Raw genomic sequence first — 13679 nt, forward strand, 5'->3', positions numbered from 1 at the left:
GGTAATTTGTTGATTATGTTTTAAAAGTACTCATCGTACTGCCTTAGCAAAAGCTGACCAATTTTTAAACTACAGTTTTTGCATCTAATAGATAAACAGAGGAGTAACTAAAAATGGATCTTTCTGAAATTTAATGTTTCAAATATCGCGTTTATCTAATGCACTCAGATACGAGTTTTGTCATTTCATTGAGAGCTCACGTACTCTTAGCAAAACTGTGACATTCAAAAATAAAAAATAGTCAGCAAGATGGATTACACAACCGTCTGAAAGTCCCGACCTTAAAAGTAATATTTTCTGGTCGTCAAAGCAACAGCAAAAAAAGAGAGAGAGAGAGAGACAATCCAAGCGCTAATACCCGAACCAGTTGCATAACTTGGGGGATTTTTTTAGAGATCTAACATCCTATTATATCATTATTTGCGTTTGTAAAGAAAAAACAAGGGGAAGAAAGCCAACGGTACTCAGGCTTATCGCTTTTGTGACATACCAATGTAGCTAATTTGTTAAAGAATTTCAGAGTTCATGCAAACGGAAGAGATGGTAATGCCATCTTTGGGCGATCTACAGTGATGTTTTGTGAATTAGTTATGTCTAAATTCGGAAACTAAAACGATCCTGTACCATGCTCGCCTCCTTGTAGGTTTTATTTTCTTTGCTCACAGATGTCGGATGGGTTATACGCAGCAATATTTTTTCGAACCATTATTTCCTGACAAGCAGATTCCATAATGAACTCATTAAGCCCGCCATTCACTTCTCGCTGCACGCATCATGAAGGGTTACAAGCCACTCTAATCCTATTTAATTAAATTTCTCCTCGTTACCTTATAATTCACAACCGTTACTTAACATATATTAAATACCCCCACAGGTGCCCTCCCTCTGTTTGAAAAATGAATCTCGAAGTAAAACGATTAAGAATGTCATCCTTACTCTACGCTGCCCTACGTATTAAGTGGTTGTTCAACTGTTATGCTCAATAAACTGTGTTCGTGAGAATATTAATTAATTCTATATTTTCCCTTCACATATTTTCATTTCTTTGCAGGTCACAGGAGTGAACGCTGACGTAGTGAACCAGGAACACTATGTTCTATGCGCAAAGTTCGCAAAGATTTCATCCCACCCAACCTTGCATCTTGACTCTAAGAGAGCAATATACATGGACCGGACCAACAATATTAGTCTCAGGAGAAATGTTATAATCTAAAACAGACGGTGATTACGCATTATACATGTTGCAGTTTGAACCAACCAATTAGATTTTATTATTATTTTTTACATTTAATTTTTTTTTTTAATTTAGCACATACTGCATTCAATACTAACATCAAGCAGAAAGTACTATTTAAGCCACAAAAATCTCATCAAATTATCATGGTTTTTTTTGTTTTCTTTTTATTTATTCATTTTTATTTATTCTTATGTTTATATTTCATTTTTAGAATGCAGCAGTAACTAAATTGCATCATTTCACTATCTCTCGCTATCACACAACGAAATGCGATCCAGAAGAAAGGATATCCTAGAGCGTCCGTAGCTCAGTCGGTATAGACGAAACTCTTTGGTTGAAAACGATTCGTTTCCCATCCAAGACGTGAGGAACCTTTATCTGGTCTCCTATGACTAAAGGTGAGTTAGATGGTCTCATACGGAGGTAGTTTTTTTTTCTGTTATTTTTTTCTCACCCGGAAACTCGGATTTTTCGTCCCCCAGAAAGGAAAACCGGTCCCGTGAACACATACATCTACATTGATAAAATTGCTTCCCACCCACCAACGCCAGACTCTGCGACAAGTCGGTTGGGATTTCCCATAGTTACATAATCACGGCGGACTCTGCACTAAGCGGGATAAAAGCACTATATAGATGAAGAAAATTTCACTATCTCTCGCTGCCACACAACGAAATGTGATCCAGAAGAAAGGATATCCCAGCGATAAACGACCACATAATTTTCCACTCAATTACTTATGCGAATATGAAAACCCATATAAACAAAGACTATGAACCGGAGAACATCCGCGATTTATTCCCCCCCCCCCCCCCACGTCGCTAACTGTTATTAAGCAAAATTATAAACATTCGAGCATACTAAATTATATACATACATATGATGAAATGAAATGAAAAACAAAGATGGAACAATTTTAAAAAGAAGTTCGTTTTATATTCGCATCCTTGTATAGAGTGAAGTCACTCATTATCACAACAATTCAAATCAGAGCAGTTTTGCCAATTTTATTTTCCCATTAAAATTCCCATTTGAAATGTGATTATAGGAAGTCTAGAATCACATTTCATTAAATTCCACCAAGCCTAGAAAGGAATAACTTTATCCATTTCGAATCGTGGTGCCATTTACAACGCGGAAAAAATTATGCTGTCTACTTGCCTAGTGGATAGTGTAATTGACTCTCCATCTGACAGGCTATGGAAGACGATATTTACGAATATTTTCAGGTAGTAAATGAATTTCATTGCTCGGTGCGAGACCACCACCCTGCTTATTGGACAACTGAAACAGCTTTAAAAAGCTACATACGTCGTCTCTCAAAGCAGTATTCCCAGTCCTGGTTGATCGAGTGGTTAGTGTATGTGTTATTCAACCAAGCTATGCATTCCAATACGCCGTGGACATGGATGTTTGTAGAAGGTCAGATCCCTGCTCAGCTTATTGGATTCCTAGAATGGTTTGAAGAGTTCCACGTTTGGTCTCTTAAGAGTAGGGTGAATAGCGAAAAAAAAAATTAGCCCACTCAAGGCCCTAATGTATTTTAGGTTTACAACCTTTCGTAGTTGAAATTCACATTAAAAAAAATCAAATAATTTGTATGTAAACAATTATTTTTCGAGAACTATCATGACTGTGATAAACCTTCAAAGATTTAATATGTTAGTGAAGCATAGGGATCCAACAGCTAAAATTATTATTTTTAAGGAAAGACAGCTTTATAGTTCAAAAAAAAATTCCTTGAGTAAACAAAATTACGCTGAGACTGGCCAAATGGACTGAAAAATTTTAACCGGTGTAGGTGTGTATATGGTTCTTTGATTTTTGCGATGTGATCTTAGGATATATTTCCTCAAAGTCTCTTATTTTATTTATTTAAAAAAATACTGCTGCTAAGTCATACTTCAAAATATATACACTGCTAAAATATACATATTTTGAATCTAGTACTTCCCTCACAATTATATAATTAATTTTTGTGTTGTTACTTGGTGCTCTTTTTTAAGCGACTCTTTTTAAAAAATCTGAATTTTTTTAACGTTAATAACATTTGGACTTCCATAATAACGTTCTCTAAATCGTTTCTTTTTATACATATGTTTGCTCAACATATTTTGTTTCCAACTATATCTATCCAAGAGACTACATTTAGCCGGCGTTCTCCAACCAACAAACAGGCTGGGGGATTTAAAGCCGCCGGTATGAAACCACAGAGAGGCTAAATTGAAGGCTAAAGCGGTTTCAAAAATACCATGTTTGATCTCTAAAACAGGGTTTATAGCTTATGTCAAAGTGAAAAATAAATAAATAATAAATAATAATAATAAATACTTAGTCCATCCACGGTACTATAGGTCCGCAACCTTCCTGTGGTGGAAGTCATAGGGGAAAAAAAAGTATATTTTACAATAACAAAAATATAGAAACCAAAAGCTTTAATTTGGCTGAATTTTATAACATATAAAGAGAAAGTGGTATCCGCCATCATGAAAGGAAGAAATATAAAACTTCGAATTTTACCAGAGAGTTTATGAGAATCAATTTTTGGCATAGGAACTGCTTTGATTAACACTACTTAAAAGACATGAACTCTGCCCAGAAGACCAGGCGGTTGCCTTTTATCAGTGCATTGATTAGGGTTCACTGGCCTGATAGCTGTTCCGAACTGTTGGCTCTCATCAGAGACAAGGCTGAAACCTAAGACGACAAGAACCCTCATATCAGTACCAGAGTAGTCCCACGTCAGAAAATTCTATTTCTCATAACTGAGTTCTTGGTAAGTGCATAAATTCGTTTTTCTTTTTTTTTCCCCCTTCTTCGTTTTCAGTATTAAGCATAAATGCTTGTAGGACCACCGTTTTCAAAGACCATCACGCCATCTTTTCCTTGGACTTCTATTTTTCTTTTTCCTTTGGTACCCAGTTCTTTACTTTCTTTTATGATTTTATTATTTCCATTCTTCTTTCCATTTTTAGATCCAGTCATTTATTGGTTGTATTTAGCAACTTCCTCTGATTTGTGAGTTTCGGATTTTGTTTAATATTGTTACACCTTCAGTTTATAGCTCAATAGTTTCACTGATTTATCTAATTTTCGTAGTTGCTGCATATGTTTCTGCTACATGTTAGTACTGGTCTGATTACGCCGTTATAAGATTTTTTTAAATTTTATTTGCTTACGTTCTTATTCTTCCACATGAAGCTCTTGAGACATTCAGATATTCTATTAGTCTTTATTGCTTGTTCTTGTACTTCATTTTGTGTGATGGCATAATTGTTAATTTTATTCCTAAATATTTTATCTTACTAACTGGTTCAATTATTTCCCATTTAACTTCTAATTTGCATCTTATGAACTCCTTGACAACTGTCATTGTTTTAGTTTTTTTTTTTTTCCTGTTCATAACCTCATGTTTTTTTATTATTTTTTTCTGCTGTATTATTGAATGTATTCAGCCACCTTTGGAAGTCATCTTCATTTTCTGCTAGTAAGATATCAGTAGCATATCCAATTAGTCTTAATTTTTGAATTTTAATTTGTATTCCGCATTTTTCCATTTTGTTTATTTACTTCGTTTATTATTTCATTCATCACTGAATTAAATAAGGTGGGACTTAATTCCTTTAGTTATTTTTATTTCCTCAGTCTGCCGTTGTTCTGTATTTATTATAGAACTGTTGTTGCTGTGTGTATTCTTAATTAGTTTTAAAATTTGTTAACTGTATTCTGTCAAATGCTTTTGTAAAATCAATAAAGCACATGCAAATAGGTTTATTGTATTCCAATGTTTTCTCTATTATTTACTTTCGTATAAATATTGCATCTATTGTTGATCTATTTTTCTTAAATCCTAGTTGCTCATTGGATAATTTAAATTATGATTTTGCACAAATTATTTTTGTGCATAAGTTGTGCTATTTGTGCAAGCAGAGAACATTAAAAGCACGATATCACAAATCTGTTTATGATAAAAATCTACGAATACATTTTATTCACGTTGTATGTGTACATTGATTTTAAATCAATTCTCAAAATCTCATTGTTCAAGCCATGTATGACGAATAGCATATTACGAATGCTAAGGTAGTTCTGAAATTCAACGATGATGGAATTATTGAGCATTTCAAATATAACATGAGCCTTTGTACTTAAGGCTGATATTCCATAAAGCTCTGCTCTTTCATCTACTCTTCCTTCTACATATCAAAGACCTTCTCCAAATGACTACAAACCTCTACAATCCTAAATTCTGATCTCCAAACCATTATTTAATGGAGTTCTGATAATGTTAATTTCAATGCTAATAAAACTCAATTCTGCTCTATTTCTTGAAAAAAAAAAAAAAAGTTTTACTCTCGTCTTACTTTTGAGAAAAAAAATCTCTACAAAAGATGAGATTTCTCTCCCTGTAGTAATTAATCTCCCAATATTTAGCGACAACAGGATTTTTCTGAAAACCTGGTCTCATTCTCTGTATGAGAATGACTTGGCAGAAACATATTACACCGCACCCAAAAAAAATCCAGTGTTCTCTTTCGAGATGTTACTTGGCATCTGAACAGCTAACTCAATGAACATCATAAATCCCTCCATCCACTGAACAGTGTTCTCATATGTGGAATAGTGTCGCAAAAAACTCTCTAAAATACTCGACTCAGTACAATTAGGCTGATTAATGATCCATTTCTCACTAATTCATTCCACTCTCGTTCACACTGACATTCAGTTTTCTGCTACCTGCTGTTAGTATTTTCTAAAAATCCATGGCATGTGGATACTGTTCCTAAGAATTGCCAGCAATTTTCTTTTCTCTTATGTATTTCCAACAGAATACGATCTAGATGTCTGCACATCTACAGTACTTTCTACAAGGTTGATTAACATTTAGTGAATGGAATTATCACAAAAAAAAATGATTTTCAATATTTTCGGTATATTAATTATCAAAAATAATTTATTAGGATTTGGTTCACACTAATTGGTTAATTAATCTTATTTTACTAATGCGCTATCACTAATTTATTTTTATGTAAGATATAATTCACAATCTAAAAATCAGCATATCTTTAAACTGTTTTTTTTTTTCATATAAGATCTTTACAATCAACACAGTGATGCTGGGTGTGCTTTGTTTGTATGAAACTTGTTTCTAAGTATTATCTTAACGCTTAGAAAGAAGTTCCATGAGTAGTTTGTGATATTGCTTCTCATTTCTGTCGCCGCATTTGATTGAATTATGTCAATCCCAAATATTAACATTCTTTCAGGATATTACTAAACTGGAGAAAACAAAAACAATCAGAAGGAACCTTCTCTTGTAAGAAGGTAGATGCATAGTATGACGCTGATAGATATTTTTTCGAAAAGCCGAAGTACAAGTTTGGCTAAGTGAAGTTCCCATTTGCAGGATGTCTAATATTGCTACAATTTCCGGAGGGCTGTATTTCATGCAGCACTCCCAAATCTCGATTAATGATTTGGTGTTCGGAGGAAGTGCTCATATACCCAAGTGGCAAAAAAAGCTAATGAGCACCGTTTTTTCGCTGTTTACTTTCAACAAATAAGGCTAAATGCGTCGTTATCACCTAATAACATTAAGATTCGTATATTTCAGTTGTTGTCTTAGATATTTAGACAAAAATTAGTGTGCATATGCACCTCAGGCATGAAATAACAAGGTAACCATGACCTGCTTTTCATTACTAACCGCGAATGACTAAAGCAATACAATGCAAACATATAAAGACGCAATCGCTTAACACTATGCACGCTGGACTTAGTTTAGCAGAGAAACGAAGTAGCATTTCATATATTTTGATCCAATATCTTATCACATTAAATTTTAATCTATCTAAAGAGCAAAGACATTCCCCAAGGTTTACTACTAGCCATAAACTGCTGTAGTACTGAACGGTGAAGACTGCGATTGCATTTACTTTTAGAATAGGTCGTTTTTTTTTTTTTTTTTTTTTTTTTTTAAGTGAGGCAAGCCCTCTCTCACTTTAGTCTCATATTCATTCTAATCTCATTCTAGGTTGGCCAGGGTTAATACGGCAAATAAGGATAAGAGGTTGGTTATTATGTCTATTAATTGCCTACGTTTTTCGTGTGGTGTGCTGATTTTGAGTAGGATGAAAAACCCATGTTTCATGGGAAAAATCCTGCCATTTCCGTATGAGAAAGACTAACTCAACTTCAAATGAAAAGCCTTATAAAAGTTTCTCGCATTTTAGACGAGTTTTGAACAAACGTTTTTTCCAGCGAAAAGGCTACCCAATGAACTTTCCCAGTCGGTATCAAATGAGGAAGTTCAGTCAGTGTTGACCAAAGATCGATACCGACTTACGGAAGCTTCCTCCTAGAATCAATTCATCCTGAACAGGATTTGAACTCAAGTATTTTCAATAAGACGAGTGCGTTGGATCTGGCATAACAGTTTGCAGGCAGCTTAAGAAGGCAAGTTGACAGGAGGGTCTCCGTTCATAAATGCTATAGTAAAGTCAATTCCAGTAAATTTTTCACATATAGATTACAGGATCCGAAGGCGTCCTGTCCTACCACCAAGACTGTGTGCACCTTACCACATCATGTCATGTCACAAGAAGTTTTAATGGGGAAGTTCAGTCAGTGTTGACCGAAGGTCGATACCGACTCACGGAAGCTTCCTCCTAGAATCAATTCATCCTGTACAGGATTTGAACTCAAGTATTTCCAACAAGACGAGTGCGTTGGATCTGGCATAACAGTCATAACTGGCATAACAGTCGAAATTAAGAAATAATACCACACCAAAAAAAAAATTATTTATACTTTCCAGTCCTTGCTAGAACCCTTAACGTTCAAGAAAGTTTAGATTAATTTCTTTGAAGTAAAGTAACGCAAGTTATAAGTAAATCGATTTTAAGTGTCGAATGAACAGAGACGAAACTTTAAAACTGTGTTATTTCCACGACTAAGGGCTTCATGCAACAGACAGAAGAGCACGCGTCAGCTACCCCTCCCACACTGACTGCAATACCACGATCGTAGCTGACCCGGAACTGCACTTTCCGTGGCGTTTCAGACGTTTTGCCGAAGGGAAATGTCTCCCGTCTGGTAATGTGACCTCAGAGGTGACCTTCTTCAACCGTGTGGTCTTGGCTCTAACTACTGGCCGTGCAAGCTGACATGTCAGAAATGTCACCTATAATCTCTTGTTTAACCTCGATACCAGGAGGTCAAATAGCTGAATGAAGTATCAGATTTTATCTGGTTCACTTCCCTGACTAGAAAGAAACAAGCAATGAGAGAAAAGTCGGTGAACAAACACTTGCTGGACCTGTCTACTGGATACGCATTATAGTGCACGTTTCAAGAATAGTTTTTCTAATCGCCGATTGCATACCAGGATTTACAACAACGATAAATGTTAATAAGCAATCGAAATCGTCATAGTTTAATAATAGAAACAGCAATAGAAGTTAGAAACTGTTTATATATCATAAAACATTTTATTTGAGTTGTCGATGTGTATAGCTGAGGGATGCCAATTCGAATACCTTTTGTTTGTTACTACTTTATGTCATACCATACCTGACTGAAATACGCCATGGAGGGGGGGGGGGGGGTATGGCCCACATTTTCTGCAAATTAAAATATCATTTTGCAGCGCCAACAAAAAGCGAACTTGACTCCACATGTTTTGCAACATAAGCACGAGTACAATGTACATTGTTTCAATCTCAGAAGTTTCGATTTTACTGATTTTAACTATTTATTATCGTAACTCAATCCTGCTAATGGATTGAGTTTGTGAAGTAGAGAGACAAGTCTCTTGCAACAGCTTTCCTATTGTTTTTATAACGAAATTATGCGTAAGTCAGAAAGTGCAAGGCTTTTGCAGCCAAGTATGGATAGGGTTTTTGGACTTACACAGGAAATATCAGAATCAATTCTCGTCATAGTAGGGCAGGAACATTTATAAAGGCTTTCAAACTAATGGCGAATTAACTAGTTTCATACGGAAGTAGCAGGATTTTTTCCTCCCAAAAAAAAAAAGGTAAACTGTCCCTAATAACACAAAGATACATGCATCAGCTACATTTCCAGAAAAATGCGATGATAAAATGAATAAAGTACATTCTAAACAGTTACTCAAATATGGCTGTTCACAGATTGCAACCGTTATCACAGACATCAGATATAAGGACTTCACAACGGCGACCTTCGCGAAGGCCTTATATCTGGTGTCTGTGATGACATATACCACAAGATGTAGATACTAGAATCTCCTTGAAACCAGCGCAAACTTTCAGAGAACACTAATAAAATTAAGTGAACATCAGCTATGATGCTTAATAAAAATTTTGTCTATCCCCTCCCCGAGGAGTGGCAGTCAACAAGAACCAAGGTCTCATTTTGCACTGTCAGTCATTCGGTCCTTCCTTGCAATACATCAGTCTTTTCTACACTGATAATTATCTACGAGCCACACGAAACAATAAACTGCTTGTGCAAATATGCTAGGAATGTCGGGTGTATGACTTTGCTCTAATCTCTGGATGGGTTTTCTTTCTTTATTTATTTATTATTAATGGAAAGAAACTGGTTACCGTAAGTCTTCAAAGTTTATTTCACATTTAGTTTATAGTGCTTTATCGATGTTTATTTATGACTATTATAAGTATCCATATTAAAGTTATTTTAAGAGTACAGAACATATCTTATTTTCTTATTTCTGAATAAGAATATCATCGTCGTGATATATTTTTTTTAAAAAGTATCAGTTTCTAGCCATTTGATGAATTTGTTTACGCTAATTTCTATTTTTACTGTGTCAGTAATATTTTCTTATCTTAAATGGAAAGTTTTATTGACAAAACGATTAGAAATGATAATATTCGGAATATTTCTTCCTTGGTTTATGGAAATTTAGTTTGGTATTTGGGATCAAGTATGAAAATCTGTTGATTCGTTTCAAACAGGACCACTTTAATGGTAAAATTATGCTTGGTTTGGTTACAATTAGGGGAGAAGAAACTATTACCATGAAGACAATAATGATTTCTGCAGTGTGCTCCCAATCTCATTTTCCTTGAACTGAAGTCGCAGCACCCATGATGAACATGGAATGTCGAACAGTGATAATGAGTTCGGACTTGACGAAGTTACCGGAAATAACCCGTCCTTTATAAAGCAGTGAACGGCTGAACTCACTTCACTCAATCCGTGCCTGCTACTACGAGGTATACAGTAAAATTGCAATACAGTCTTCCCCAAACATTGAAACTCCATATCTACTATAGCTTCTCCTTGAAAACTGATAAAGAAAAACGATTTTCGGTGATTCACTAAGAATACTGCAGAGTTCGGAAGTGAAAGCTTGTTTTATTCTTTCCAGTTATTTCTGATCTTTTAGTGACCAATACATCCATCAAAATCTTACCATCAACATATGCGGAGGTGATAGAGGATATATACGCATCACAGTTTTGCAATTCACAATGTCAATAACTGGCCCAAGTGCTTTTTAAATTTAGTTTAATCCTTTATCCAAGTGTAAGCAAAGTTTGCTTACACTTGGATAAATACGCTTCAATAGCATATCATAATAATCTAAAATAACTAATCCATTCAAACCACGGAAATTAATCAAAATCAGATAAAATCTATCATCCATTTTCCTCTATCAAAGAGCAAGATATTCAATATCTGTAAACGAAAGACGGAAGAAAGAATAGACTACACTGTTCCGCTGCCATAAACCAAACAGCAGCGACGAACATTGGAAATACAACTTGTTGCAGTTCTATTAAACTTTGTGTGTGTGTGTGTGTGTGTGTGTCATGTACTCTTTGGCCACAGTGTTTTTTTCAATTACCCTATGATTCACTCTATGCCCAGTTGCTGCGGACTCCTACAGAAACTATGAATCACTGCCGATGATGTAGTTATTTGAAAAACACCTTAATGCCACAAGAGTTTAAATGATTAGGGTCATAAACCTCGAAGTATCAGGCGCTGCTGTCCTTACTTTAAAACCATTAACCAGAAGAAGGAAGTCAGAAAGCGGAAAGGTACTAGTTTATTGTAGTCCGAGTGGCGGGCATATTATCCCCCCCCCCCCCCAACTGAAAATGCGCATTACAGTTTCGGGACAGAACCTACCTCTTTCCCCTAAGTGCCTACTACCACGATGTAGAAAAGTGCTTCCCAAACTTCTGGATATCAGGGTCCCCTTTGGAAAAATTAAAATATTTCACGCCCCACTCGAAAAAAATTGTAATATAGACATATATTAATATTTATATTCAATACAAAACATACACAGCGAATATTGCAAAAATCAAATGCAAATATTACATTTTTAGCATCTCACATACACATTTGACATGCCACATTATCTCATATTTTATATAGATAGATGTATTGTTATTGTACATTTGCAGTACAAGAACATGAAACGTAAACCGATTAGTAATAAAGAAAGAATTAAAAACTTAAAAGAAGTTTAATAACAATTTAATGTGATGGATGTGTTTCAGTACTGCTACACCAGTATCAGGTGAAATATTTGAAACTGCAATTCTTAGATTTCTGCTTTGAAATGAAACTTATATGAATAAGCAATATTTACTAATATTCATTAAGCGCCGAAATACGCAGGAAGCAAAATTTGTGAACCAATGCGTGATTTTTTTCCATTAAAATATAAAAATAACAAAAAAGAAATAATAAAAAATAAAAATTAAATAAGTTTCTTTTAAGATAAAAAAAATCTACTTAGTCTTAAAACATTTTAAATTTGTTTTCATTATTTCACGGTCCCCCTCAACAAAACCTACGGCCCAAGGGGGCCGCGGCCCACAGTTTGGGAAGCGCTGATGTAGAAGACACAACGCAGTTCAAAATCAGTCCGTTATTTTAAACTTAAGAATTGTTTAAATGATATATATGGTATCTTCAATTCATGAGAAATATCTTGCATTAGTCTTTTTGTCCCCAACCATCTATTAGTTAAATACAAAATGACTTGTAAGGTTGTCTTCGCATCATTAGTTAGTTTCAAATTACCGGACACTAAATGTGATATATAGCCTAAATTAGGAAATACAAATTTATTTCTTCTTACTGTTTGCATCACAGAACACTAAAATAAATACAGCATTTACAACACTTTTTTTTTCCTCGCGATCGCATATGTTGTTTGTACATAAAGGTCACACTGAAAAGATCACGAAGTTTATTTAACTTTCAGGATAATATTTATTTTTACTGCACACAGGAAGGAGCTGAAAAATATATTCTAATTTCTTCAGATCTTCCAAGATATCACTGCTGAGATTGATATGCCAGTAATGGCGAGACTCCCTTGAGAGAAAAGGTCACAGTTCAAACTTCACTAAACCGCGGGGAGCATTGCGAGAGAGACTATGGCACGTATAAAGAAAACACGTCACACATGTGTAGTAACTAAGCATGGGAGAAACACAGAAGTAAATGGCGTTGGCGCGCGAGAATCCGAGGCGGTAATCCATCATCATCTCACCTCAAAACGAGGTCAAATAAAGAGCTAGCGGTGTTATTTTTGACAACTTTAACTCGCGCTGAATTATGGGGTGACTCTGAGAATTAAATGGCGTCGTTGTAAATGTCTAATTATGGAGATGAATCTAGTGTTCCTGGAGGCAAGTGATTAATGTTGTTTCTACGGCAAGCGTTTCGTTTTCAATATTCCACCAAGAAAAATACAAGTATCAGACATTATCGATGTTTTAATAATACAGCCGCTATTAATTTCACTCCGATATGGACCTGTCAACTCGTTTCTCCGGCAACACAATGATATATGAAGCCGAGAAAAATTATTCTCGAGAACGTTCATAGAGTGACAGATATTGAACCACATAAAAATAAACTCCCCCTCTACTTTCGGCTATCAGAGCGATAAAAATGCGGTTATTTCAAAGTTTTGATTAACGTTCGGTGGCGATGCAAACAATAAGACCTTTATAAGTGGAATCTTCATAAATCAAAGGAATAATACCATCTTCACAAAGTACTGAATACTAGCTTTATCTCGTGTAATTATACACTAAACTGCACTATTTGTGGGTTGTTGTAAATTCATCAAGATGGCAATATTTACTGGATACCTATTCAGTGCAAGCTTTAAGAACCATATTATCCATTTAATAGCAAAAAAAGAATACCTCCTACAACAGAGAGATGGTCCGTCTAAAAGGTTTACAGGGACAGAGGGTTCACTTGTTCATCGTCTTAGAAAATTTTGCTGCCCAAGTTTTTGTTTTGTTGTTTAGAGTCTAAAACAACGAAAGCTTCGACAATAAAACTTTCTGCTTTACCCAATGCAACCATGATTTTTCCTATTACCACGCTCTCAACTCTTTCAGGAGAAAATTATTAGGTCTTCAGTATCACTGACATTAGGAAGTTATGGGTA

The 13679-nt window shown here is 35.1% G+C and overlaps 1 protein-coding gene across 1 annotated transcript in view; it reads right to left on the minus strand.

Moving 5' to 3' along the window:
* The window catches only part of LOC150105440 (uncharacterized), a 763287-nt gene that overhangs the window by 549528 nt on the left and 200080 nt on the right, over positions 1 to 13679 (minus strand). The window lies entirely within an intron of this gene.

Source organism: Typopeltis vanoorti, chromosome 6 (genome assembly GCF_054136105.1).
Source record: "Typopeltis vanoorti isolate ZY-2024b chromosome 6, IOZ_Tvanoo_1.0, whole genome shotgun sequence".
NCBI lineage: Eukaryota > Metazoa > Arthropoda > Arachnida > Uropygi > Thelyphonidae > Typopeltis > Typopeltis vanoorti.